Below are 6,078 nucleotides of genomic sequence, written 5' to 3' on the forward strand. Positions count from 1 at the left end.
CCACGGATCCCCTGGCCGCGCCGCCTTTTCTCCCTGGCACGATCAGACGCCGGGGAGAAAACACAGATCAGACGCCGAGCCAGCTGAACTGCGTATGTCCGAGCATGCGCAGTTCGGCTCGGAGCCGGGGATGCGCCGGGGCATCCTTGCGCCGGCGATCAGACTCCCGGTTTGCAGCGCAGCAGGGAGATGAACCACCTCGGTAGGTGGTTCCTACTTGCTCCGGATCATCGAGTGGATGGGCCAGTTCGGGGACGGAAGCACCACGCTTCCCAGATGTTGTGGTGTGATCGCGGCCATTTGCTCCGCCCCCGAACCGTCCCGCTACTGGCCCAAATCCCCTCGTGTGAACGGGACCAATTAGTAGTGCAGGCAATAACAGCAAAGCAGATCTAATCCACGGGAACACAACAAACAAACCAACGTAACTTGCCACAATACTCTTGCCATTTGCCCTCTGGCAGTCGACAGTCCCCAACACTCAATAATTTGAGGAGCAGGAGAAAAAATGGGGGAGGGGATGACATCAATGGTGATACTCTAGGAATTTCCACTAGTCTCTGTGGTGGCCAAGAATTAGTACTGCAGGAAATAACAGCAAAGCAGATCTAATCCATGGGAGCACAACAAACAAACCAACATAACATGCCACAATAGTCTTGCCACTTGCCCTCTGGCAGTGGACAGTCCCCAACACGCAATAATTTGAAGAGCAGGAGAAAAAAATGGGGGAGGGGATGGCATCAATGGTGATGCTCTAGGAATTTCCCCTAGTCTCTGTGGTCTTTAACAGAGATTGGGGAAATTCCTAGGACATCACCTGGAAATGACATTGCGTCATCCTGAAACTCTATCCTCCGCAGGCACCAGACCCCAGAATATGCCAGCACAGGTCTGGGAACCCTAAGCCATGACCAGGTCCTAACTGCACTTAGCCCTCCTAAATGCTTGTCATATGATTTGAGCTTCTCTTCGAAAGACCTCTGGGAGTTAGCCTTAAAGTTAGTATTCTAATATACTACCTTCTGCTCTCTGAATCTATGGCCTAGTTCTCATGGACGTTCAGAATGCATATGTGAGCTCAAAGGACTGAATGCTTCTCTCATGTTCTAGGGTAGGGGTTCATAATGTGGTATCCATGGTCACCATGGCACTTCCCCTTGAGTTTGTAGAAAGTGGGTGGGGTCAAGTGTGGCTTTTGCCCAGTAAGGCTTCTGATTGGCCACTGAAGATCTGGCAGTCTGTGAAGATTTTTTCAAAATGTTGCTTTGGCCGCAGCTGCCACCAGGATCTTCACTGTGCAACTGAAGGTAAGTGCAGCCATTTTGTGGCTGGATATGCCTCATGTGGCAGCCATTTTGTGGGTGCACCTACAACTCTGTGTCAGAATTCGAAAGGTGGCCACAGGCTCAAAAAGACTGGGGACCCGGTTCGAGGGTGCTCTTTTCTCTGATCTCTCATTTTCTGTATGGAGAGATTTGTTTTTAACAGAGGAACATCCAAGCAGAGCAGCCCTCACTTCAGCCTGAAGTGCTACAGCTCACAAATAAGCTTCCCAGCGCTGTGATAACTAGGATTAAGACTACACTCTTCTAAGGGGGAAGCCAGATATACTAAGTTAAAAGTTGCAGCAGAAAGGAAAGAGGGAAGAAGCTGGCTATCAACTCAGCTCTATCTTTAGAGGTGAATGTGTTAAGCAAATTTGATCCAGAGGAGTTTCTATTGTAGCTGCATTCCTAACAGGAAAACAACAACAGATACTTCTGAAAAATCAGTGTCCCCATGTCAAGTGTAAGAACATAAGAACATAAGAGATGCCAATGTTGGATCAGGCCAAAGGCCCATCCAGTCCAACACTCTGTATCACACAGTGGCCAGAAATACCAGTACATTAGAAGCCCCCCCACTGTTGACCCCCCCCCCCCAAGCACCAAGAAGACAGAGCATCACTTGCCCTAGAGTCCCTATCTATACCTTGTGGCTAATAGCCACTGATGAGCCTCTGCTCCATATGCTTATCTAATTCCCTTTTGAAGCTGTCCATGCTTGTAGCCGCCACCACTTCCTGTGGCAGTGAATTCCAAGTGTTAATCACTCTTTGGGTGAAGAAGTACTTCTTTTTATCCGTTCTAACCTGACCGCTCAGCAATTTCATGGAGTGCCCACGAGTTCTTGTATTGTGAGAAAGGGAGAAAAGTACCTCTTTCTCTACCTGCTCTTTCCCATGCATAATCTTATAAACCTCAATCATGTCACCCCGCAGTCGTCGTTTCTCCAAGCTAAAGAGCCCTAAGCGCCTTAACCTTTCCTCATAGGGAAAGTGTTCCAACCCTTTTATCATTCGAGTTGCCCTTTTCTGCACTTTTCCCAAAGCTATAATATCCTTTTTAAGGTGTGGTGACCAGAATTGCACACAGTATTCCAAATGAGGTCGCACCATTGATTTATATAGGGGCATTATGATATTGGCTGATCTGTTCTCAATACCCTTCCTAATAATCCCCAGCATAGCATTTATATTTACATGTAATGTAAATGTAATGAAAAATGTAAATGTAAAACAGTGAATGAGTACCATGACAGAGGGGATAGGGTTGCCAGGTGAACATCATCCTAAACCCTGAGATTCATTGTGCAAGGCCTGATGATGTCACATTAAATATTGATAGTAGTTACCAGGTAGGGTGGATAATCTCCTGCTTTTCACCACCACCTCCTGTGTTTTTCCCCCCATGTGAGCAACAGGAAGAACAAAGGGAGGCAATGCTGCTGACACCATAATATCAGTTCTGCGTGAAAACCTGGATGTGACACACACCCCCATGATGCTCTAGGTATTTTCCCAAATCTCTATGGGTTTAACCCATAGCTCCCATTATTTTCTCATCCCAGGCTGGCAACCCTAGTGCTTAGACACACCACAAGGTATGCATCACATGGTATCTGTGTGCAGTAGCAGCTATGTAACATGGAAATTAACTATGTGCTAAATGTAAAATATATTTGAGCTTTTTTTTTAGTGCTGACCTGAATGGCCTAGGCTAGCCTGATCTCATCAGATCTTGGAAGCTAAGCAGGGTTTTGGCTAGGGCTGCCAAGTGGGGGCGGGGGGTGGGTAACCCACCACTTTGGAGGCTTGATTTCCGCCGCCGCGGAATTGGGCCCCGGGGGGAACTCCGCCCCCCGAAGCGCAGCGTGGCTGCATCACCGGAGGTGACGCAACCACGTCAATCACGTTGGGGGCGTGGCCCCGATTGCCGGTGTTATGTATTCAGATGGACCTGAATGCACTAACCATATGGAACTGATGTATGTGAACCAGCTCATTGCCATCTCATGTAAAGCTTCGGCCTGGGCTAGGGTCCTAATGTAACCAATAGGAGCACTAGCCCAGGATGTGTCTTCCAATCACATTACAGAGCGGGAGCGATCGTGATTGGTCATTATCTACTCAACCTGATAGGTTGTTATTTGTACAGTGGGCGTGGCTATATTAGCCGGGAATGTTTAAATACAGAGCAGCTGCTGTGTTAAAGCTGTTCTGGCTGACTGATGTTGATCCGTGTTGGAAGTGAGTTCGAGTTGAAGAATAAAAGCCGCATTCTTGCTGAATCACTCTCCGACTCTTTGTTAAGTTCGCTACTTAACAGTCGGAGGGGAAACTCTATGGTTTTCCCTCCGAGGATCGGGGCCACGCCCTCAACGTGATCGACGTCGTGCGTCACTTCCAGCAATGGCAAACTTCCTCTGTTAGTCTCTTGCCTTGAAAATCCTATAGTCACCATAGCTTGGCTGTGACTGGACAGCACTTTACACACACACTTGAGCTTTTAGTGCCAATTATTGCCTTCCATCTCCAATTTACATGTTCAGTAGTTATTAGGCATGCATAGAAGCCATATATCTGCAGAACAGTCCACCATCAGCTATCCAGGGAAAAGTGATTTGCTTATGATGATACCAGGAGGGTTTAATTAGGATACCTTCATTCTTCTCTCAAGAGAAAGATTCAAAACTGCATGGTAGGATTCAAAACTGTGATTTGAAGGCTGGGGGTGGGAGTGATAACAATTAATCAGTGCCTTAATTACTAAAAAAGGAGTTTTCTAAATAACACTTGCATGCAAATTACTTCCTCCAACCTCCAATTTATCCCCTAATACCAGGTAGATAATTATGTGTGGAACATGCACAGTGTTTGCAATCTCTGTATTCAGAGAAGAGATTCCTATTGGCTCAAATTTGTTTAGATGTTTCCAATGATCTCTATTTTCTGTAGTGAGAGGCAGGGATTAAGACTTCTTGGATATTATAGCATTTCAGCCTTCTGCAATGAAGCATTTCTTCTTCTTTTTTCATAGAGAAAGGTTCTAGAGTTTAACCCTGCCTGAGCATTATGCATCTTCAATCCTTTAACTCTAATCTCAGTTTTTGTTTTTTGGTTGGGGAGATGGGGAATGGTGAGGGCAAAAACTTGACTTCTGGTCATTCATTTGTGAGTAAAATGCATTTGGCACAACTTTAGAGGGCTGCATTCTTATACACAGGCTAATTAAGCTGATGTGCAATTAATGATTACAACTGGATACCATGATGACTGAAACTGGGCATTCATCCCCCCCCCCCGGCTCCTCCTATTTCTGAGGCAAATTGCCCACTGCAAACCAAGAAAGTGACCTCAAATAGTATAAATTTCCTTCCAGTTTTCTATTTAATATTCTCATTTGTCATTGTGGACTCTAAAAGTGAATAGGAACTATTGCATAATGTGGCAAGTTCTTCTAACTTCAACTGCTTCTAACTCAGTGGTTCATTTTTTTAAAACACAGGGAAGTCCAGGACAGATAATTTGTCTTGAAAGAAACAGTATAACAAATACTTAACTATGACTTACTCTGGTCTTTTCCACCTAGGCCCAGAATCATATAGGCAACTACAAAAGTGAAACTATATTTGCTCCCTTTCTCACTCAGAGGCCTCGTGGGTTACCCAATTAAAGAGGCAGCACACCACAGAAACAAATCTGACATGCTAGACAACTGATACGCAACTGTAATTGCTACATGGCCAAAATAGTGCTGTTGTTGGCAGAGTTTTTATCATACACTGGTGTAACTACACTATTTCCTATTTTCAGGCTCTCAACTATTTTAAAAAACAAACAAACAGGTATCACCAAATTCCTTTGTAGTTTATTTATCTATATATTTAGTGAGTCAGTCATACCATTTGAATTGGGCATTTTCTGGGTACCAGCTAATGAGTACCCTCTATCTTGCGTTGCCTTCCTGCTAACAGCCATGCCACATTTATTGCTCATTTTCTGAATATCTTCTTTCTATCCTTCCGCCTTCTTCTACGTGTGTGTGTGTGTGTGTTTCCCTAGGACTACTTAGGAGGCTGTCATTGTCATTGAGTTGTTTTAGCAGCAAAGCCCTGTGTGCCAGGAAAAAATTATACCTGATGTAGTTTCCTGACCAATTACCAATTCTCATATTCTCTGGGGCACAGATAAACTGCTAACTGAAACAGAAGATTCAGTGTACATTGTGGAACAGTGTATACCAGGTAGAGCTGTTACCTGCTAGTTGTCACTACTTGAGTTGATAGTTGCCAACTCCAAGGTATGAAAGGTGGGAAATTTCTGGAGATTTAGGGGTGGAGCCTGGGGGGGGCAGAGAATATGAGAATTGGTAACTGGTCAGGAAATTACATCAGGTATAATTTTTTTTCCGTCACACACAGCTCTGCTGCTAAAACAATTCAATGGCAACGACAGCCTCCTAAGTAGACCTAGGGGAAAACTAGGCTTCCCAAGTCCCCCCGGGGGGTGGGGAAACCCCCGCCCCAGAGGCCATTCCCTGCCACCAGCGGATCGGGCCCTGGGGGGAACTCCACCCCGGCGTGCGCGTCACCAGGAAGTGACGTTATGATGCCGGGCACGCTGGGGGCGGGGATACAGTCATCCAAGGGAAAACTTTTGAATAGGAGCCGCCGCTGCCACTATTCCACCACCATGGTACTGTTCCACCATTTACCCCTACTATGGGGGGGTATGCATCACCTGGTGGAAGTGGG

Source organism: Gekko japonicus, unplaced genomic scaffold, assembly GCF_001447785.1.
Source record: "Gekko japonicus isolate JY-2015 unplaced genomic scaffold, Gekko_japonicus_V1.1 scaffold509, whole genome shotgun sequence".
Taxonomy (NCBI): Eukaryota; Metazoa; Chordata; class Lepidosauria; order Squamata; family Gekkonidae; genus Gekko; species Gekko japonicus.